The sequence below is a fragment of the Erythranthe guttata genome, chromosome 3 (genome assembly GCF_056151865.1).
Source record: "Erythranthe guttata isolate IM_541 chromosome 3, IM_541, whole genome shotgun sequence".
In the NCBI taxonomy this organism is placed as follows: Eukaryota; Viridiplantae; Streptophyta; class Magnoliopsida; order Lamiales; family Phrymaceae; genus Erythranthe; species Erythranthe guttata.
The window spans coordinates 14558665-14583210 of record NC_142535.1 but is presented as its reverse complement, the minus strand read 5'-3'; the positions used below and the strand labels follow the sequence as shown (position 1 = coordinate 14583210).

General features: G+C 34.6%; 1 protein-coding gene, 1 long non-coding RNA gene and 1 pseudogene across 2 annotated transcripts in view; all 3 read left to right on the top strand.

The window, feature by feature from the left end:
• Positions 1-5108: 5108 nt before the first annotated feature.
• Positions 5109-9749, top strand: LOC148771883 (uncharacterized). The gene is made up of 3 exons (XR_016030547.1): positions 5109-5489; positions 5867-6090; positions 9398-9749. It is a non-coding gene; the product is annotated as an uncharacterized LOC148771883 (long non-coding RNA).
• A 1576-nt stretch (positions 9750-11325) lies between these two features.
• LOC148771882 (serpin-ZX pseudogene) lies at positions 11326-18698 on the top strand (annotated as a pseudogene).
• A 190-nt stretch (positions 18699-18888) lies between these two features.
• LOC105971209 (serpin-ZXA) overlaps positions 18889-24546 on the top strand; it is a 38231-nt gene continuing 32573 nt past the window's right edge. The window contains exon 1 of the mRNA XM_088815593.1: positions 18889-19626. The gene's annotated coding sequence lies outside the window, so the exon portion shown is untranslated. The remainder of the gene's footprint in view (positions 19627-24546) is intronic.

Sequence of the window (24546 nt, the reverse complement as noted above, 5' to 3'; positions counted from 1 at the left end):
ATTATGTTTCCTACTTTTCAAGTTACAAAATTTTGTGTCTATGTTATTGTAGTTCGTAGACGTTGAAATTTTGAGATAGATCACCAATTAATATAATTCAATTAATAACTGTGAGGTGGTGCCTAACCGCCTTCGACCCGATTCTCGCCTTTTACAACCTTGGATAATATCACAAGGTAAGGGAATCGAACCCTATACTTAAGATGTGTAGATAAAGGCACCCTTGCCACTTGAATTACCAACCTATGTTGAAAGATTGTCACAATTAACGCAGGCATGGTGAACGAGGAAACGAACCTATGTTGAAAGATTGTCACAATTAACGCGGGCATGGTGAACGAGGAAACGAATATGGGAAAACTCCAATTTTCAAAAAGTTGGATACAAGAACATGGGGAGACATGTAAATCTTAAAAGTTTAGGGGTACATTCATAATTTTGATAAAATTTTATAACGTTTAAACTTATATACATCGTCAATTACTTATTTGTATCTACAAATTGTAAATAATTTACAAATTCCAAACTGAATTATCATTCTACAAATTACATTTGGGGCATATAAATTTATTCTAAGCACTACTAGAAGTGAAAAAAATACATAAAGTTTTAGATTTTTTTAAGTGCAGTCTTCATTCCAAGATTGCCATTAAGCCCGGCCATAGGACAAGAGGATTCCATTTCAATTATGTCCACTCAAGGACATCTGTGTCAACCTCAATTTCTGTTTGTATATTTTTGGTTGTTAGTTTCCCGATCTCCCCCGTACAACTCTGAGATTTCTATCTGCAATTAGATTCCCGATCTCCAATTTTCAAATCTCAAACCAGAAACAACGGCAACAAACACAACTCCAGAAAATCAAAACTATAAATAAAGAGTAAATCTTAGAAATAGACGAACGTGCGCATCTCCTCCGGTGTGGAGACTCCCCTCGAAGCTCCAATCGCCAAACCTCCGCCCGCGCCGCCTGGGCGCCGCCTTCTACCATCGCCCCATAGTCGGACCGCCACCAAACACTAAGATCAGATCATGTAGAGAAGGAAAAAAAGAGAGAGAAAGAGATGAAAAGAGAAAAAGAAAGAAAAAAAACGGCGTTAAACATAATTAGGGTTTTGAAAGAGTATATTAGACAATTAAGGGTAGATTTGGAATTATGAAATAATATTTGGGTGGATTATTAGGTAAGGGGGTTTTATCTAATTATTTTAGGGAGAGGGTGTTTCAACTCATTTTCCTAGATGGGGGTTCTTGCTAATTATCCATATATTTAAACTACTTTGCTATTTAATTGTGTGAACAATCAACCGTTGTGACACCCCTCTCTCGATTACTCTTATTATATGTAATCTCAGCGGAAGACTTTTAAAAATGATTTTTGTGGATATAAATTTACGTAAAAAAATTTCTTTTTAAATCAGAGGGAGAGAGGTCACACTATACTAAACCCTAATCAACCAATTAACACCAATGCATGCTACATGCAAGACTAGAAAATAACTAGGCATGATGGACTTAATACAAATGTGGACAGATTCAATGCAGAAGCTTTAAAAATTAATTCCTCTTAAACTACTCATGGAAATGACCCCAAAATAATACCATACCATCTAAAACGAGTCTAGATAACTCAGTTAAAACAGTTTTGAAATATGCATGGCCATTTAGGAGAAATAAATAAAATGGCACAGTCACTCAGTTTAAAATCCAGAACAGGGGAGGGAGTTTTGAAAATTCAAAATAAATTCCTCACTGACCCAAAAACTACCAAATTTTACGCCAAGGCAAAAAAATGATTTTAAAACGTGTTCCAAGTGGAAAAAAGGCATTTGAGTGAGTAAAACTCCAGTTATACCAGAACACACCCGAATGACCCTGTTTCAATGCAGTAGTGAGAAATAAATCATAACTAATTGAATACTTTCCCAAATCATGCAAAAGACCTATCAATATGATGAGAACAGAGAGATGCAGAGACTCTTAAAGTTTCATGATTTTCTAAGTAGAGAACCTATATTAAAATAATTTTAGAACATCGAGACAAAACACGAAGAAGTTACTAGCCGAAAGCATGCATGCATATAAATAGTGAAAATTCTCTTTCGCGTACAAAAGACTACGGATTACCGACTAATTATAAAATGGGGTAATCCTAATTACTATTACACATATCGTCTTTTAATAATTCCCACCGATCGGAGGAAGCGAACGGTAGAAAACACCTAAAACCGTATCAAAAGTTTTTACAAGCATATTATACAAATAAAACCACATAACTAAATTAAGAGCCAACACAATCCACAACCCCTCCATACGATCTCCTTCCGATTCTCGAGCTCGATTCCCAACTTCACTCCTCGGGCTCCAAATCGGGTATACCTACAAACATACAACACCTATATGAGCCTTTGAGGACTCAATGAGAATCTTGAAATATTATCGAATACACATAGCACATAGAGCATACATATATCTATATATATATATATATATATATATATATATATATATATATATATATATATATATATATATATATATATATATATATATATATATATATATATATATATATATATATATATATATATATATATATATATATATATATACATATATATATATATATACATATATCTTATACATGAACATGCAACATAAAGCAAAACAATCATATACTTCCCTTTTTCGTCGGAGTCCTTCATCACATAATTGTCACACGCATAGAGTGAGATAATTCCCACTTTTATAACCCTATGATCCCAAGACCATAGAGTGAGAATATCCCACATTTATAACCCTATGCCATGACACGTATTGAAGATTATAAAATGAGAATTTCCCACCTTTATAACCCTACGATCCCAAGACCGTAGAGTGAGATTTTCCCACCTATATCCTCAACACCATAATGCAACATGCATGACATGAAAAATTGTCGGGAGTCCCTCGGAAGAGCCAATCTAAGTTACCGGTAAATAACCTCATATATATCGAATCATGTCTATCTACGTGGGATCAAACCACCCCTAGGCCCTACGGTACCGACTCGCCGTACCCGGGAAATTTACCGTAACCTCGAAAGACTTTCCATCATAGTTTTATCTTTTTAAATTTCATGACACTAATGCACCCACACATGCACCCTTCTACTTACTCTTCTCTCATCCTCACACCCAATGACTCACATAAGCAAGCAAGAGCACATAAAAAATAGACATAAAGTTTCACAAAATCATTTAGCCATAAAAACATAAAGTAACCGAAATCTTAACATGCAAAGACAATCTAACATCAAAAGTTCACTAGATCTAGCATTTTTACAAGAATAAAATTCAAGACTTCCATCTTTACATTTATTCAAGTAAATACACTAGATCTTCACATGCAAGAGTAATCTAAATCAAGTTAGCACAAATTCTTAGTTCTTTCATCATTTTTCATAGAAAACACTAGATCTTAACATGCAAGACTTTAGATCCATCATCAATCACTAGATCTTAACATGCAAAACCTTAGATCAACAATCAATCACCAAATCTTAACATGCAAGGCCTTAAAACAACAATCAACACAAGATCAACACATACAAGATAGCAAATAAACCAAATAAACCATTTTAAGCATTTTACCTCAAACATTCGAAAGTTCCTTAGCTAAGTCAAAAATTCAGTTTCTTTTCACAAATCAACAATCAAACACTAGATTAACACATGCAAAACACTAATTAAGCCAAATAAGCAATTTAAGCATTTTTCCCCCAAAAATCCGAAAGTTTCATGGCTAGGCCAAAAATTCATTTTCTTTTCACAAATGGAAAAGAAGAAAAGAAGAGGAAGAAGAAGCTTACTCCTAAGCTTGGCCGAAAATTCTTCTTCTATTGAAATAGAAGGAGACATTGAACTTAAGGATAGTAAGAGTGGAGTTTGAGAGTGCATTTTGATCTTGGGCATGGGAGGTATTTATAGAGTTTTTGGAGAGTTCAAAGCCAATGGAGAAGAAAAGAAAATACATCTTTTTGTGGGGGTGATTTTGAAATTTTCGAAAGTGGGAGTGGTGGTGGTTCTAAGGTGGTTCAAGCTTGAGAAGGTGGTGGCTATGGTGGAGGTGATATGGCTGCCGAAAAATGAAGGGGAGAGGAAGAAGAAAGAAAGACTTGTGGCCTTAAAGTGGTGTGTGGGAGTGGAAAAGCATACCTAGTCTATAGAATAGGGGGCTAGGCTTAGGTATTTCTTTCTATGCTCAAAGTACAACCACACTACTGCATGTCTTCTACTAATTAATATGCAATTTTAAAATCATGTGTGTGTGTGTGTGTGTGATGTCCGAAAATTCAAGAAAATGTGGGGAGGATTTTCTAATTTTCTACATTAATTAAAAATCCTAAAATGCATAATAAAAAATTATTTTCTAAAATTTTGTCCATGCATAAATATGATGAAATGCTCATTTAAATTCATATGCAAGAATAAAATCCTAGTTTATGAAAAATAATTTATTTCGACATACTATCTCGAAATATTTCCTAAGCACATAATTCACATAATCACATAATTCACATAATCACATAATTCATATGATCACATAATTCACACAATAATCACATAATTACCTCATTCACGTAAATACTAATCATGCAAGAATTATTATAAATTCTAATTTCACAAATATGCATATAAAGGTGGTAAAATAAAATAATATTATTTTACCGAAAATGCGGGGTGTTACAACCGTACAACGCACGGGTTAAAAATATTAGTCTTATTTGTAAAAGGAGTAACGTTTGGAGAAAACCCTAGAATTTTTAGGGATATGGGGTTGTCTAGGGTCCGAGAGGGTTGTACTTCTCGGACCACTATGAGCCAATAAAAATATGACACATAAGATTAGTACGTACTTAGCAAACAAATGTACGATCTATGGGTTACAAATAAAATTACATAAAACCCCCTTTCAATTAAACTTAAAACATAATGAAAAAATTAATAATCTAAAAGTTAATTATAAATCAACAAATTTTAAATCATATCAAATAAGATACAACATTACGTCAAAACTAATTAGTCTTCTTCTTAAACTATAAATCTAATTCCATTAACCCCCTTTATTCATTAAAGATCGTTCCTCTAAGAAAAAAAGTACCAGGATTCATCATCGATCTTTTCCTCCAATATTAATCATCGATCATTTTATTTTTTGGAAAACTCATCATCGATTTGTAACTCCCTTTGTGGCAAACTTTTTTGGTGCAAGAAATCATCCTGTGATTCTTTTGTTCGATCTTTTCCTCCAATATTAATCATCGATCATTTGTTTAGAAAAATCATCATCCATTGTTACCTCCTTTTCTTGCAAACTTATTTGGGGCAATAAATCAGCATGTGATTTTTCGGTTAGGCATTTGACATTCCTTGTAAGAGAATGGTCAGTCAATCTACTCTTGCGTGCATACGAAAAACAAAAATCCAATTGTGGGTGCCGCAGTCAAGGTGTTTGATAAAATTCCTCTATAATTAAAAGTTTCTTTGTTACCAGTACCACTCTTGTTGGGTGATGGAGATGTTATTTAATATTTTTTTTTAAGAAGAAATGATATTAGATACTTGATAGAATTTTATGTTCTACAGTTCTAGCACTTCTGCCAAATTCTTGAGTCAATGCAAATATTAGAGCTGTCTATATTGCTTGATGGTTTTGCAACATATATCATTTGAGTAACTATTTAATTGATGATACTGTGATAGAGTTGAGGAAATAATTGCCTCGAGTGTTCTGACAATTTGTTCTGAACTTGTTCGAGAATACTTAATCAGGGATTTCTCTTCTTCTTTACAATAGTAATCTTGTGGTTGGTTTTGTTGTCAAGTTGAACAGGTTGCTGACAGCATGTCACTTGTCAAGCTCTGGAGTTGTTTAAAGAATGAGTTCGTGGAGAAAATTCAAGGAATAATGAAGTTTTTGATGGATAAATGCTTGTTGAAGAGGATAAGAAGTTTGAAGGGACTGATAACAAGGCCATGGCGATGGGATTTTAAAGTATTGATACTGCCATGGGATTTGTTCGACCCTACACCCGGTGAAAAACACCAGGTATGTCTTCTGCTGCCACGTATCTCTTTTTTATATTTTATAATAGATTCCCCGCTAGGGTTTACCTTTAGGGATTTTAGAAAAATAAAAAAAAGAACACGTGGCAGCAGAAGACCCACCTGGTGTTTTTCACCGGGTGTAGCATCGAAGGAACCCTGCCATGGCAAAATCCAGAGAGAAATATGGAGTGAAAATTCAGAGGGGATTTCAGTTAAATCAATGTCCTCTGTTTTCATAATCTTAAGACTCTTTTCTTGATGGGGATACAATTTGTTACAAAAGAATAGAAGTATAACATACTGTGATATACTGTGTTAAAACTTGTTTAAAGATGAATTTTCATTAATTCTTTCAAGTTTTAGAAGTATGATGAGTTATAGTCAAAGTGTTCAATTCAAATGAAGATAAAAGCTTTGTATGAGAGAAGTTAGAGCTTTTAGTCATTTGTCATTTTTTTCACAAAATTCTCTTTACCTGGTTTTTGTTTTTGTTTTTGTTTTTTTTTTTTTTTTTGTTTTTTTTGTTTTTTTTTTTGATGAAAAAATGAATTCAAAACCAGCACTATAAGACTATTGGGAATAGCCATAACAGCCATCATAAAAAAGAGTCAACTACATGATGATGAGTATAAATATTAAAAACAATTACTGGGACTTAGAGTTGTTGATTGCATCCATTTGTACTATATATATATATATATATATATATATATATATATATATATATATATATATATATATATATATATATATATATATATATATATATATATCACTCATCATCCATGCAATTATAAATTTATAGCTTCTTATCATGACTCCGATTATTATTCGAGCCAGTCATATCGTCTTTAATATCGAGCGACTTATCCTTGGCCGCTTTAAGGTTTTCGAAGATAGTGTCTTTTGCCGACTCAGAAGTCTGCCCAGCTTTGTGATTAGCAGCTTCACAACCTTAAATGTCATTTCCTGCATTTATATGAACTGTTAATTTACAAATTCAATCAAAATTCAATGATGATGTATGAAATAAAAATGACAGGGAAACATCTTTTAGAAAGAAAAAAAAAAACAGATGTTCAACTTGCGTTGCCAAAGCCACGATTACAGGCTTCAAGCCATACTAATAAGTTCGTTCATAGGTAACGTACAAAAAAGATTAAGTTTGAGTAAATTGCACACAGTAAGTCGGTAACCATACATGCAGTCTGACCAAGTAATTCCTACCCTTAAGCGGTTCCCGTATTTGCAGCTCAAAAATTCCTTGTTCAAGGACAAGAGGACAAAACTTGTAGAAGATCACTGATGCCGAAAAACTGAAACCAATAACTAATTTAGAAACTCGCATGTGTGCCACTAGAAGAATGGCGATACATTTTCACGTATCACATCACCTCTAGCGCATCTAGGAATTTATGCAGAGATGTATAAGAAAAATTTACAAACCTAAAGAATCGTTAAGGTAGGCTCGACTAACCAATGTGAAAATATTCCATAAATCAACTGGTATCATACGACCAAGAAATTGAAAAAACAAATGAACAGAGAACATGTTAATAACCTTGTTGTTGTTGCTATCATTAAAATTCCCGAATCATTATAATGGGCAAAGCTAGGCTCGGTTTAAAAGGCAATGTCTTTTGGTTGTACTTCCCCCCTTATGGACCTCATTTTCTCTGAGACATATATTCGAACACTTTGACTACCGATATTTCACCTTCCTCCACACACTTTTCAAAATTCAACCAGTATCATAACAACCCAAAGTCCTACGAGATGATTCATTATTTTTAAGTTCATATAACGTAGGAAGTATACCTGAATCCGCCCGCCATTATAGGGTTCCCTCGACGTTTTCTTTGGAATCTTTCAAACTAGGAGTTGCAAATGAAGAAGACCCGACTTCCCCATGGATAGTGGGAGGGGAATCCCTAAATCTCAGCTTGAATATACAAAATCGCGAGAACACGACTCTAAATTACACCATATTCCCGACGATTCCAACTTTCTTGGTTCTCTTGGCCATCGAAAAAAAAGATTCAGAGGGCCGGCGAGACGATGAAACAGCGAAGAAACCTTCGATTTTGCTTAATCTCGACCAACAGACATTTTAATTTTTGGGAAGAACAATTAATTGATTATGATTATTATAATATTTTTTAATGGGGATTTTAATTAATTCATTTGAATATAGAAGACTAATTAAGTAATTTATATGAAGTACAATGTGTGTACGATGGGGTACGGTGTGTTTTTACTGGGTTCGTACATTAATTTTCAAATCTTTAGTAGGGGTTGCCTAGTGTCCGAGAGGGTCGTACTTCTCGGACCGTAAAATATTTAATCTTGTGCGTACAAATTAGTTAAAATTAAATCTCATCCATTGATTTTTTGTACAACCTAGTACGACACTAGATTAGAAAATTAATAGTACGAATCCAGTAATAACACATCGTACACCATTGTACACACATCGTACTTTATGTAAATTACTTAATTAACCTTATAAAAATTAAATTAAAATATCCATTAAGAAATATTATAGTAATCAAAATTAATTAGCAAAATTACTGGTAAAATAAATCAAAACGGCACAGATGTTCTTCCCCAAAATCAAAATCCCTAACTTGACAAGGAGCAGATCGAGAAATGCCATCAAGCATATAACCTTCGTCACCTTCTTCTCGCCATGGAAGTTACGAAAGCATTTATTTTCCGGCTGCATAATCAAACTCGTCAACGTTGAGCACCCCACCTCTCTAATTAAAGATGATTTCTTCGTACCTTGAAACTTTAGATCGATTGAAGCACTCCACATGTTCAATGAAACGCCTCTTAAATACATAGTCATCTTAATTTGATGATTTACCGTTGGGGTCGATTGCGAAAATCTTGATATGTTCACGTGGGTCGACCCATATCCTCCTATTGAAGAAGAATTAAGTACTGTATTATGGCATAGTGCTAAAGTTTCGATTTTTTTTCTGAGTGGGTTTGAATTTTTAGTTTCTCGTGGTGGAATGATTGAATCAGTACCATTTAGTTTAGTTTAGTGTTTGTGGATTCAACATCTGAAATTATAATTGTGTTACGTGGATTATACTTTGATACGTATGATTATTCGAAGCTGATGCTCCGAACTGGATTGCTGAAGCTAATTTATTTTTATTAAGCAATTGTCAGCTAGCTTTTAATCCCTGTGAGTTGTTGTTTTTGTTCACATTTATTAAGCTTGATTTTGTTTTCTCTCTTAGAAAGTCGATTAGACCCGACGTCGTGTACTAATGCAACCATGTTGTGTATTTCAGGGCTGTATTTTGTGTTCAGGCGATGCATCCAATTGTAATGCATCCATTTTCCATATTACAGTGTTACTTTCCGTGTAATGCGCTTGCATTAGTGAAAAGACCAGATGAAAGGCGAATGAGGACTATCTCAAGATTTTCTTTATTCTCGTATTTTGTTCGATTATAAGAATATTAGCGGTAAATTATTGGTTGAAGCTAATCCCATTTTGCATTTCTATAACGTTGTGAATTTAAAAAAGGGAACTTCAAGAGCAGGCCCCTTGGCCGGCGCCAATTCTTAGCCCCGTAGAGATGCCTATCGTTTTTAGTTTCATTTTGTACATGCATAACAAAAAATCTTGAGTTGCAAGTTAAGGATATACAATTAATTGATGTTAAACTCGTTTCTTCTTACAGTTCTCACACGTAATTAAAGAGTTCACAATTTTCCATGTTATTTTCTTATAAAATATTAACCAAGAAGTAGATATACCAAGTACTTCTCATGTTTGGTCTAATATGAATCTGAACATTATTACATTCAAAAAATTGTTTGGTTAAAAGTATTAAATTATTTTTAATATGAAGAATGTTGATTTCCCAAAGAACGGTAGCAGGAAAATGACAAATATGAAGGTATTCAAATTGAATCTTGATCGCTTAGGTGTGTTGTGTGCCAACATTCTCTTACAACCTCCTTGTGTAAGAATAATATCATTCCATGTGAATTGTTATCATCCATGTTTCTCTGCAAAAGAACATAGAAAATTAATATTTCATCTTATGAGCACAAAGATCCATAAGCATGAAGAAGAACTCAAGTACAACTTAACAGCTGCCCGATGTCCAAAATAGCTTACCTACCATTAAAGCATGAAATCAATGAGGTTCGCAACCAGGCAAAACAACTTTCAAGCAATGTGATATAAGCTAAAAACTTCTTTCCACTCAACAAACCCATCACCAAATCAGATTGTGAAGACCAAAATCAAGAATGCATCTGCACAAAAAGTAGCATCATAAGAACAAATGAATCATTTTTCCACAACAAGGTATATACATAAATGATAACATTCTAAAAAAAAAAAAACCTCAAAAATTATGCTCAGAGTTCGATATGCTTCCATCTGACTACAAAAAAAAGGGTACTAATTGGTAGGACAACCATCATTTTTTTGGTTAAAATTTCTGCATATAGGAAAGAAAAGAACAGGGAATTTGAGACATATTTGAAATCGATAAAAGAACAGGGAATTTGAAGATAGATTCGTAATCAATATGGTTTTAGAATTATAAATTTAAACGATGATGATTGGGAGAGGCGTAGGGAAAAATATAAGTTCATCTCGAAGAATCAATATTTATTATTTTGAACTAATTTGAAATTTTTGCTACCATCGTCGGCCGAAAGAAGAAGAAGGGTTCATGATTGATTGATGACGGAAGAGGGATTAAACGATCGATATTAAGTTTATTGATTTACGATTTATGATAATTGTTATTCTGTAAACAAATTAAAGTAATTAATTTATTAATTATGAATTTAAAATTAAGTTTCAAATCTTAACTAAAATGGGCTTTTATGTAATTTTATATGTAACCATGTATCGTACTTTTTTTTACTGGGTTCGTACTTATCTTACGTGGCGCAATTTTATTGGAAGACTACGGTCCGAGAAGTACAACCCTCTCGGACCCTAGACAACCCCTCTTTAGTATCGTACTAGGTCGTACATAGGTTGTACATAAAATTGATGGTTGAGATTCAATTTTAATTATTTTATACGCACCAGATTAAATCTAGGTCGTACATAGGTTGTACATAAAATTGATGGTTGAGATTCACTTTTAATTATTTTATACGCACCAGATTAAATATTTTACGGTCCGAGAAGTACAACCCTTTCGCCGCCGCCAGAAACTCACGCCGGAGAAAATCGCCGGAAAAACAAGAACAATACCCAAACAAATGGATCTCCAGCAATCCATCCAGAACCAGAGCGACTTTTCTCTGTCACTTGCGAAACACGTGATCACCACCCACGCCAAAGACAAAAACCTAGTCTTCTCTCCTCTTTCGATCCACATCGCTCTCTCTATGGTTGCAGCCGGGTCGGACGGCCCGACCCGAGACCAGTTACTAGGGTTTCTCAAGTCCAAATCCATTGAAGACCTCAATTTTCTATCGTCAGAAATTGTGACTCCGGTTTTCGCCAAAGATAACGGAGGGCGCCGTAGGCCCCGTTTATCGTTGGCTAACGGCGTTTGGGTTGAACAGAGTAACTGCTTGAAGCCCGCTTTTCGAGAGATTATGCATAATTCTTACAAGGCTGCTTCTAATCACGTTGATTTTGAGAATAAGGTCAGTTTTTTTTTGGGAATAATAAGTAGACATGTCCTATTGCAAATTTGATTACGTGTTAAATTGTTAATTCAATAATTTTATATTTTACTAAACTAATAGAATTTTGCTAGTTCTAATCATATTACACTAGTAGAAAATTTGCTTATTACTACAATTTTTTTTGCTACGGTAGAAAACAGTAATAAAATATACTTTTTACTATGGAACAATTTTGAAATCCTAGTAAATACTAGGATTTACCGTAGCAAAAAAATATTTGGTACGACAATTTGCTGTAGCAAAGCTTTTGTCACGCCCGTATATGCTACGTGGCAAATTCGTAGCAATACATTTTGCTACAGTTAATGATTGTAGTAAAAAGCCATTTTTCTACTAGTGTTACTTTATAGAGGTTTAACTGTAGTTTAATTTTAGTTCATATAATAACAACAATTCAGTTTGCTCATTAGTAAGTTCGTTTGATTTACCCTTGTCTTCGATTTTTGAAGGCTGAAGAGGTAAGAGAAGAAGTGAATGCATGGGCCGACAAGGAAACGAATGGACTCATCAAAGATTTACTCCAAACCGGTTCGATTAGTTCCGATACTATGCTTATATTAGCGAATGCGGTGTATTTTAAAGGAACTTGGGAAGAAGAATTTGACGAATGGGATACTATAGACTTTGAGTTTTTCCTCCAAAGTGGAAGCTCGGTAAAAGCACGATTCATGCGCGGCGGTGGCTACCAATTCATTCGCGCTTTTGATGGATTTAAGGTTTTGAGGTTACCGTATGCAAAAGATAAAGACGACCGTAAATTCTCAATGTATTTCTTCCTCCCCGATGCCAAAGACGGACTGCCCGATCTGGTCGAAAAATTCGGCTCCGAATCAAGATTCATCGAAAACCACATCCCACATAAAACAGTCAAAGCGGGCAATTTTAGAATCCCGAAATTCAAAATAGGTTTCGGTTTTGAGGCCTCGGGAATTCTTTATGGACTTGGTGTGGTGCATCCTTTTTTCGGGGGCGATGGTGTGTCAGAGATGGTGGAGGAGGTACTTTATGTTTCGAAAATATTCCACAAGGCGTTCATCGAAGTGAACGAGCAAAGCACGGAAGCTGCAGCGGTTACCGAAGATGAAATTGTTGTTCCCGATACATAAAACGGGTAGTGATTTAGTAAAATGATCAAATAGATTGGTCGAAATACGAAAAGATTAGCCGAGGCGAGAATACTCTTTCCTTAAGACAATATTGCCCCGCTACGGTGCTTACGGTTATTTGGCAATGGTCTCCCAAGATACAACGGCTAACTCGGCATATGAGCACTCAAAATCCCGAGTGCAACGAACGTTACTTTGTGTCTCAAACTCTCGAATCGAATACGGAAGAAAATATTCTACGAAGAATATTTTCGGGTTAAAGAAAGAAGAATTCCATAGAACAAAATTATAGAATTGAATTGATTTTTATGTTGTTATTAAATCAAACATGTGGAGTTTCTATTTATAAGTTTCCAATGGTTGTGATTAATGAACACAACCCTTAGGAAATAAAACAAGTGAAGAGGTGTGGCCACACCTCTTCATATTGTCACACCTATTTGATCAAATAGGTGCCTAAAAATATTTTTTTATTTTCATTCAAAAAATAATATTATTTTATTAAATAAAATTCCCAACAATCCCCCACATGAATGAAATTAACTAAAAACAATGGATTCTATCGAGAGTTCAAGTGGAAACTATTGCAATGGGGATAGATAGCTTTTGGCTTTGAACCTTCCTTAGCGGTATACCATCGGATTTACTTGGCTAGTTAGTGAACGCGATGTCTTGAACTGCCAGCCATTTGTGTAAACCAAGACAATGATATCCCACACAATAGTTTTTCCACATTTCATCAGTTCTCATGGTTGCGTCCATTTTGGCCCTGGAGCACATCTTGGATTCATAAGTGTTTGTCTCTTTGAAGCGGCCTACACTTCTACACTTAGATAGGTGATGTCCTATTAAAGGTATCGTGCCAATACCTCACCTTTTGTCAAGGTTTTGGAATCATTAAAAGCTTTCGCTTATCCTTTACCCTCTCTGCAGGCAGCACTAATGTCTATCATGTGAATGAGTTGGAAATATATAATTCCATAGGAATATATACTCCTTAGTGCATCACTGAATTTTCCACAACTTAGTTGTCCCTTTTGAACCAGTTCTTGGGATCTCCAGTCATCATGGTTGGGTTTCCACTATAGAAATTCTTAATTTGTGGGTTTTGATCTCACTCCCCTAGACAGGCCACGTGTTTGATCTCTTTAGTTGACTTTTAGTCGCGGATCCGCTATTAACCATTGATTTTCATAATCAATGTTATTTTATTTCTTTTGAGATCAATTGCCTAATGGTCTTATGTGTACGAGTGTGTCGATACTTGCCATTATACATGTCGTTTGTGCCCTTAACGTAACCGATTGGTTATCACAATTTATTCATAATTGTAGACACCGACTAATTAGTCCAACACGGAACATCCTCCAATAATTTTATGAAGTTTATTCAACTTCTTTTCTAACCTTATCTCAAGTTATATATTCGAATTCGACCATGAATCGAGCTATTCAATTTTGTTTGAGGATTTCCAAGATACATAATCTTAGTGGACTCATATATCCAATGTACGTTACTAATACGGTTGGATATTTTCTTTAATGTAATCCATTTAAAGGCGATACTTAGATTACCTAAGAACCTTTATAATATCATTGAATGATTATTTATTTTGGAATTACATATTTACTAGTTTGCAATTCATTATGCTGCCAAACTATCCAAAAATATTTGTAATTGAACCATTGTTCATCATTATTTTTTGCAAGGTAAAGACTTGGTCTTTAGATAACTGTACTAGATCAATTTTATAGTAATGTATCAACATGAGACTTTCAATAAGACTATATTTGTCTTAGTGACTTTAATCTATAAGATTACATCGTTTAGACCCTCGTCTTTTGACATCAAACATAATTTTATTTTTATTTTCAATAATATCATGGTCATTATCTCATGATTATAATGTCGTCTATAGACATATACTTCCATGTGTTTTTAATATAAACACATTGGTCATACTCGTTATTACGAGAATTATTTGATAACACAATTTTATCAAATATTACTTTAGAATGACTTAACGGATTCCAATATCTTGTTATAAATAATCAAGATTTTTCCATAGTTGTTTAATTTAGCTTTATAGGACCACCATTTTAATTCTTCTTTTGAATAGTCCATTTAAACATTAATGGTTTACTACTTGGAAGAAGACTAACTAACTTCCACATACATTCTTCCAATGCAGACAATATTTCATTAATTGTCTTTTGTTCATTTTATAACTCATAAGTTATAAAATTAAAGCAAAATCAAACGTATTGATTTTCTTTGCCATCTTGTTGTATCTTGGTTGTTCATCACTTTGATGATTTACCACTCACACATATTTTAACTTGGTTGTTCATCACTTTGATGATTTACCACTCACACATTTATAAGTTCTTTTATTAAGAACTTATTTAAGAACTTATTTATTTTCTTATTTTACACGAAACCACAATATAATCAATTTGCATCAAGAGTGACTATCTCGTGGACAATCATTATAAATATATTCAATATTTATTCACTTGACTATACTAGGCCTTATACTAACTTAGGTGTTTTTTTTTTTTTTTTTTACCTTGGCCTAAACACCCCCACATTTCTAAATATTAATGTGGTTACTGATTAGGGCCTGAAGACCCTCACATTTCTAAATATTTATGTGGTTAGCTCGGAATATTTAATTTATGTGGTTAGGGCCTAAAGACCCCCCACATTTTTAAATATTAACGTGGTAGCTCGGGATATCTAATTTCCCCCACAAATTCTAGAGTATGTATTCTAGAATTTATCAATATAATATCCATAAAATTTTTCCAAAAGTTTTAGTTCTCATTTTTTAATTCATTTGTCAAAGTTGGCACTTTCCAACTTTCATTCACATAGCATTTAAATGCATTGAAATCTTTATTTTTATTTTATTAATAAGGATACACAATGTAATAAAATACATTTCTTCTTTAGTTAGAAAAATATTTTGGATCACCAATATGATTTAATTACAAAGTATTGTATTTCTTTCTCTCAAGAAAGCACAAAAAGAAAAATCTTCTCAAGATACTTAAATCTTGTCAACAATTAAGATAATAAGATTTCTTCATTTTCCTCAAAAGAGAAAACTCGTCAAGATACTTAAATCTTGTCAATAAACAAGAGAATATTAATCTCTCCAAATGGTGGTTGATCTCCACTTTTCAATATTAAAGTTAGAATATACAAATTTTAATCTTAATAGTTCATAATTTAGGATTGTATGTCCTAAACATGCCGTTCAAAATTCAGCCAAATCCAACGATTTAATTCTACAAAACGAGCTCTTAAGTAAACTGCTGGAATTTTCTTTCAACAAAACATCTATTGTTGTTTACAACTATTTCGGATGTTTGAAAATCAAAATCCGATCTTATCCATTCACATTGTAGATCATCATCTTGCAAATGTGATATCAAATCATATCGAACCAACAATTCGATCTTCTTTTATGTCCTTGAGACAAGAACTACTCATGTGCTCTCATGAATTTAGCTTCTCTTTCTTTCTATTTCATTTCAATCATGCTTTTAATTGTACTGTAGTATGATTCATATATAAAACATATGTACATCAATATTATAATAAATATAATATGTGACCACGACTTTCATACTAGTTTATCATAGAAAGAAACAATACTAGTTGATCATAGACATAAACAATAGATCAAGCATACTTTATCAACATATACATAGTATACACACATGAGTACATAATAACATCATGTTTGGATATTATTTCATGGCATAAATTAATTCATGTCCAACATAGTTGATTTATATAAATATATAGCACGTAATCAATATGTGTCCAAGCAATTACAAAATTCTAAGGAATTGGTATGGCTTACGGAAATAATAATATGTATAATAATATTCCTCTTACTAAGTAACTCATACTTAATATACGAGACAAGTCTAATCGTTCATAGACAATAAGAAAAACGTTAATAAGATCATGTACTCACAAATTTCATATAACATTTTCGAAAATCAATCAATTGGACGGTTCCACATCAAATGAAAATTGGGAGAAAGTTAATCCCGTATCAAAACTATACGCAATTTATGAAAATAAATATTGCATTTTCATGAGAAATGTCATGCGGTTTATGATAAACTTATTCAAATAATTAACACATACCCTATCACTTTATTGCATTTAGGATAAAATTATTTATATCATTAATTTAGATACACAGACATAATGAATATTCATTAAGCATATATATTGTATATAGTTTACCATTCTTCCACATATTAAAATTAAACTATCATGCAATAATCCACCATTATATCATATAGCATTATCAATTTATTGCACAAATAGATATCTTATAATTAAAAAACGTACCCGATAAATTATATGTTCGTCAATTCAAAATTTGTAGGTAGCACCAAATCGTGGCAATATTATGGCAGTGCTGAATGATTTAATCATATCTCTTCCGTCTGAAGTCCGATTTTGTTGATTCAATATGATCCGAATAGCTAACAAAATTTTCTACAACTTTTATCTTTTACGTTTTCTGAGATTCGGACTGGATCATGATCAAAATAATCCTCGAAGTCGGAATAGGTGTGCTGTAAATTTGCACCTACAATGGAACCAGAAAAAATATTAAATAATATTCATGAATCGAAAATAATATAAAACCTCATTATTAATCTTTGATTCAGTCTTCTTTCACCAAAATTTCGTGCATTGGACATTGGTGAGGCGTTAATATGCGACAAGTTGCATTGGTCACGAACGGTTGTATTTTTCATGAAAAGGTGCATCGGCAGTTCTGGCACCCTTTCGTATTTTCATCATAACTCCTCCCTATGATCTCTGATTGTGACGATTTAACATGTTCTGGAAACCCAACTTGATTATCTACAACTTCTGTGAAATGTTAATTTTCCATATTCGGACTTTAACAGCTTCGAAAATGCGAAAGAACGTGGACTTCATGTTCTGTCCGAAAATGATCTTTTTCCTCCTATTTGATTTTGTAACTTCTTGATTTTTGGCAGACTATCTTCTTCTCCATCCCGTTTATCAACGTGTGCAGAAAACACAATTTACTAAATCTCACAAAGTTATTGTCTTAAGATTGTTGTTCCCGATACATAAAACGGGTAGTGATTTAGTAAAATGATCAAATAGATTGGTCGAAATACGAAAAGATTAGCCGAGACGAGAATACTCTTTCCTTAAGACAATATTGCCCCGCTACGGTGCTTACGGTTATTTGGCAATGGTCTCCCAAGATACAACGGCTAACTCGGCATATGAGCACTCAAAATCCCGAGTACAACGAACGTTACTTTGTGTCTCAAACTCTCGAATCGAATACGGAAGAAAATATTCTACGAAGAATATTTTCGGGCTAAAGAAAGAAGAATTCCATAGAACAAAATTATAGAATTGAATTGATTTTTATGTTGTTATTAAATCAAACATGTGGAGTTTCTATTTATAAGTTTCCAATGGTTGTGATTAATGAACACAACCCTTAGGAAATTAAACAAGTGAAGAGGTGTGGTCACACCTCTTCATATTGTCACACATATTTGATCAAATAGGTGCCTAAAAATATTTTTTTATTTTCATTCAAAAAATAATTTTATTTTATTAAATAAAATTCCCAACAGAAATGGGCATGGGTTGGTGTATGGAGGAAGAAAAGGAGACGAAGGTGGATTTTGTGGCCGATCATCCTTTCGTATTTATTGTGAGAGAAGATGTGAGCGGCGTGGTTCTCTTCGTCGGACAATTACTTAATCCCTCACTGGATGAGTAATTTGCATAATTAAGTTTTTTATTTCATTTTTTTTTCTTTAAATAGGATTTTGATACACGGTTATGCTCGAAACATCGAAACCTTAATATCAATGTTTTGAAAACCGGACCGGACATCGACCCGGCCAAGTTACTGGGTCACGGTTGGACCGGTCCGACCGGGGTCCCACCGGGTTTTAAAAAAAAAAAATTTATCTAATTATTTTATTAATTAAATAACTTAAATACAATATATTTATATGTTTTTTATATTTTTTTCCCACTTACGGACCAATTACTCCACTTTTTGGCTTTTTAATAAAAAAAATATGCTTTTTTTCTTATTACTCTTCTCTCTCTCCTCTCTCTCTCTCTCTCTCTCTCTTATTTCTTCTTCCGTCTGCTTCTTCCTCTTCACGGTTCACGCAGGTCTCCCAAGATATGCCCTCCTCTTCTTCCCTTCCCTTTTCTCCCTCTATTTTTTCTTTCTTCTCTCATTTTCCACACATACAGAGATTTTTATCCACTTTTTTCTTTTCATTATTTTTTTCTTTATTTTCATTTTCACCTCCTTTCTTTTTTTTTTCCTTCAGTCACATTACATATGACCCAAATCCGATTAGATCCGTTCACCCACAGCTTTTTCCGGCAAGATCCAGTCACCGACGACCACCATCGACGCAGATCCGGCAATAATTTTTTTTTTAAGCTAAAACCCGGTTCTTGGACCGGTTTCCGGGTTTCCCGGTTCTTACCGGTCGAACCCGGTTTTTGGTAGTTGACCCGGGTTTTTGGCCATTTCGGGTTTTCAGTGATAACCGGACCTGACATGGCAGCGGTTCGCGGTTAAACCGATCGGACCGGCCGGTCCGGTCCGGTTTTCAAAACATTGCTTAATATATAAATATTTACTATATTATACTTCTCAAGTTATTTATTTTAAACTTTTTGTGTTTCTGCAAAGCAAATGTTGTGTAGTACTAAAAGAAAAATCTAGTGGTCAAAGGTCAATTAAGGTAAATAAATATGATACAATTTTCCTAATTGTTTTCCATAAGCAAATCAGCATTTGAATTAGGGTTTAAGTTTCAAAATTGATTTGGGGAGGATCGTCTAAATTCGGACCCTTAGATTTGTGTTGAAATTAAAAGTTTCTGCTTCTTGTTAAAGTGAAATATTGTTTGGTGAATTTTGTTCAATTGAAACACAAAATCGGTCGAAAAAAAATCTAGAAAAGAAGTTTTACAAACCCCAGATTTTGATATTTCATTGAAGTGTCCGATGTTTACTAAAAGGCGTCAAACATTTATCAAACCCCTTAGATGATATTCTTAGACACATATGTAATTGTATTTTTTGTTTCAACATTTTTCATTTGATCTTCATTAATAGTTAATAACAATAAATCTAGTTTCAGATGCAATAAATTATAGATTTTGGTGCAAGTGGGATGTATTGGACCTATTGATGGTAAATTTTTTAAGAAAATATATAAATTGGTGCAATGAACCTAACAGCTAATCACATCATTTATATATTCAAATGTTTCAACTAATAAAAAAATGACAATCTCATTTTTAGAGATATGGGCATTACCGTCAGAAAAATATATTCACATGTTTCCACTAACAACAACGAGAAAGGAAAAAACAATTGAAACTAAAATTCTGCTCATGAATTTGAACTGTAAATTTGATTACATGACTACCCACTCGCGGCACACATACATGGATATGTGTGATTATGTGTAAATCTAGGGTTCAGTATAAATAAACCGTGTGTGGCATCTAATTTCCCATATTATATATATATATATGGGTAAAATTCATTTTGCACCCCTGTACTATGATAAATGTATCGTTTACCCCCCTGAAGTATTGAAAACATCAAACACCCCCCTGCCGTTAGTTTTTTTCTTCTAATTCCGTTAGTCAAACACTTTGACCGACTATTGCAAAGAAATGTTGGCTTTTTTTTTAATGAAAATACCCCAAAAAATTTCTATATATAGGAAAACTAACGGCACAAAACCCACAAAAAATGAAAACTAAAAGCCCTGAAATCTATATATATAAATTTTTTGGGGTATTTTCGTTAAAAAAAAGCCAACATTTCTTTGCAATAGTCGGTCAAAGGGTTTGACTAACGAAATTAGAAGAAACAAACTAACGGCAGGGGGGTATTTGATGTTTTCAATACTTCAGGGGGGTAAACGATATATTTATCATAGTACAGGGGTGCAAAATGAATTTTACCCTATATATATATATATTATAGATTTTGGTGCAAGTGGGATGTAATGGACCTATTGATGGTAATTTTTTGGGTAAATAGCACTTAACCCCCCTGTGGTTTCACCTTTTGGCACTTCGCCCCGTTATGGTTTCGATTTAGGCACTTAGCCCCCCTGTGGTTGTCAATTGGTAGCGGCCGTCAAATAAACTAACGGAAAAAGTTATATGTCTGAAATGCCCTCTTATTTTTCTACTATTTGCAGGTTTCCTTTATAGATAAATATAAATTCAATATGATTTAATGATAAATAAACTAAAATCATAGGACTAAACTACAATTTTTATAACTTCTTAACACCCAATCATCTCTTTTTTCACCTCGCTGTCAGGATCCAAGGACCTAGCTATCGTATTTTGTAATAGTTATTGTAATAATAATTGTAATTTTGCTGTAACTGAGTGAATTGAGATGAGAATAGAAAGACTTGGGGAAGAAGAGAGTAGAAAAGGAAAGATTAGAGAAATTCTTCGATAATCCATTTCATGGTCCAAAATAAGGTATAAATACCCCTCTAAGTCAGGGAATATTGTACCCTAGCCCAATAACAGTATTTCCAGTAAAAGACTTAAAACAAAATAGCATAACAAACGGGCTAAAAACAAACGGCCCAATTTAAAAATAAAAGCAACATAAATGGGCTGCTAAGTCCAATTCTTCAGCTGCGGCCCGTTCCACGTGTTTCCCCCGAAACGACGTCGTTCCTCTCTTCAATCAATTCCTTTGTTCCCGATTGCATCAAGACTTCATCTTTACCATTTCTAGGGTTCTTCACCTCTTCCAGCCCCAAATTCTCCCGAATACCCTTCAACTGCTTCTCCTTCACCTTACTCCTTAACCCACGTTGCTTCGTTGCTCCCCAGGATATAACATTACCCCCCCCTTGAGATGATTCTTGTCCCCAAGAATCCAAAACCTGGTCAGAAATGGAAGACTCCAGTGGCTCAGCCGTAGCTGCAGATGGAAGGGTGTCGATTGTGGCAGTGGGCTTCACGGTGCGCTTTAACAAGGATACATGGAAGACATTATGGATCTTCGCCCCTTCAGGTAACAGTAATTTGTAAGCTGCTCTTCCAATTTTAGCAATTACTGGGTATGGTCCATAGTATTTGTTGGTCAGCTTTTGATTCGCTCTTGTGATGACTGAATTCTGTCGATAGGGTTGTAGTTTAAGATAAACTAAGTCTCCAACTTCAAAAGACCTTTCAACCCTATGTTTATCTGCATACCACTTCATCCGGGCTTGAGCTTGGGTGAGGTTCTTCTTTATTAACTCCCAGGCCTCAACACGTTGTTGCACCAAATTTGAAACTTCAGGGTTGATAGTGTCTAAGTAGGGGCTTAAGGATAGGGAATTAGGAGAATACCCATACAGTGCTTGGAAAGGTGACATCTTGAGACTGGTATGGTAATTAGTATTATACCAGTACTCAGCTAGAGAGAGCCACTTCATCCATCGATGAGGGTGCTGGCTAGTACAGCATCTGAGATAGTTTTCCAAGCACTGGTTCAATCTTTCTGTCTGGCCATCACTCTGAGGGTGGTATGCTGAACTCATAGCTAGCTTAGTTCCTAGCAGCTTAAATAATTCCCCCCAGAAATTGCTGGTGAAAACCTTATCTCTGTCTGTGACTAAACTAACTGGCTGCCCATGTAATTTAAAAATATTATCCAGAAACAATTTAGCCACAGTAGCTGCACAAAAAGGGTGAGCTAATGGCAAAAAATGTGCATACTTGGTAAATCTATCAACAACCACCAAAATAACATTTTTACCCTCAGACTTAGGTAGACCTTCAATAAAATCCATAGAAACATGAGTCCAAGCTCCTGTAGGAATTTCCAGAGGTTCCAACAACCCTGGATAAGGAGTGTTCTCATGTTTGGCTCTGTGACAAACATCACACTTCTGCACCCACTCTATAACCTTGGCCTTCATTCCAGGCCAATAAAAATTATTCTTCAACCTCTGGTAAGTTCCCAGCATCCCAGAGTGGCCACCAACTGCAGAGTTGTGGAAGAATTCTAATAACTTAACTCTAAGATCAGTATGTGTGCCCACATAGATCTTTCCTTTAAACCTCAAAACTCCTTGTACCACCTTGTAGTCTGCATAAGCTGCCTCATCAATGGCCTTAGCTGCAGTGATCTTCATAACCTCAGCATCCCCCTTATAACTCTCCAGAATCTCCAGTAACCATTTGGGTTGTACTGTAGATATGGCACAAATAGTAGCTAGGTTATGTTCCTGTCTAGACAGGGCATCAGCCACTTTGTTTTCCACCCCCTTTTTGTACTGTATTTCATAGTCCAAGCCAATCAGTTTAGCAATCCACCTCTGTTGAAGGGCAGTGGTGAATTTCTGCTCCACAATGTATTTAATACTTTGCTGATCTGTCCTGATGATAAAATGGTGGCCTTGTAAATAGTGCTTCCACTTCTGAATAGCAAGTAAGACTGCCATAAATTCCCTTTCATAAATAGACAATGCTTGATGAGTGGGGCTCAAAGCCTTACTCAGAAATGCAATAGGCCTAGAATCTTGCATCAATACTGCACCCAAACCAGTGGAGCTGGCATCAGTTTCCACCAAGAATGGTTTGGTGAAGTCAGGCAAGGCAAGAACTGGGGAGGTTGCCATCACTTCCTTGAGCTGAGTAAATGCCAGTTCAGATTCTTGAGTCCATTTGAAATTCCCCTTCTTCAGCATATCAGTAAGGGGCCTGCTCAGGATCCCATACCCTTTTATAAACTTCCTGTAGTACCCTGTCAACCCTAGGAAGCCTCTCAGCCCTTTCACAGTAGTTGGTTTAGGCCAATTCAACATGCTTTGAACCTTACTGGGGTCAGTGGATACCCCTTGTGCACTGATAATGTGGCCTAAGTATTCTATGCTAGTTTGCCCAAACTGGCACTTGGACTGTTTAGCATAAAGATGGTGGTTTCTTAGGATTTCCAGAGTGATGCCTAAGTGTTCTTTATGCTCCTCCAAGCTAGAACTGTACACCAATATATCATCAAAAAACACCAACAAAAACTTTCTCAAGTATCTTGAAAACACTTGATTCATGAGAGATTGAAAAGTAGCTGGGGCATTACAAAGCCCAAATGGCATAACCAAAAATTCAAAGTGCCCATGGTGAGTTTTGAAGGCTGTTTTGTAAACATCTTCATCCTTCATCCTAATTTGAAAATAACCAGACCTCAGGTCTATCTTTGAAAACCACTTAGCCCCATAGAGCTCATCCAAAAGCTCATCAATAATGGGAATAGGATAATCATGCTTAACTGTCATGGTGTTCAAGTACCTGTAGTCCACACACATCCTCCAAGAATTGTCCTTCTTCTTAACCAACAGCACAGGAGATGCAAAAGGACTTTGACTCTGCCTAATAATCCCACTCCCCAATAGTTCTTCAACAATTTTCTCTATCTCATCCTTGGCAGAGTGTGAATACCTGTAAGGGTATAGTTGTTTAGGTATAGCCTCAGGTTTAAGAATGATTTGATGCTCAACCCCTCTTATTGGGGGCAGCCCTTGTGGCTCCACAAACAACTCAGCATATTCCTCCAATAAC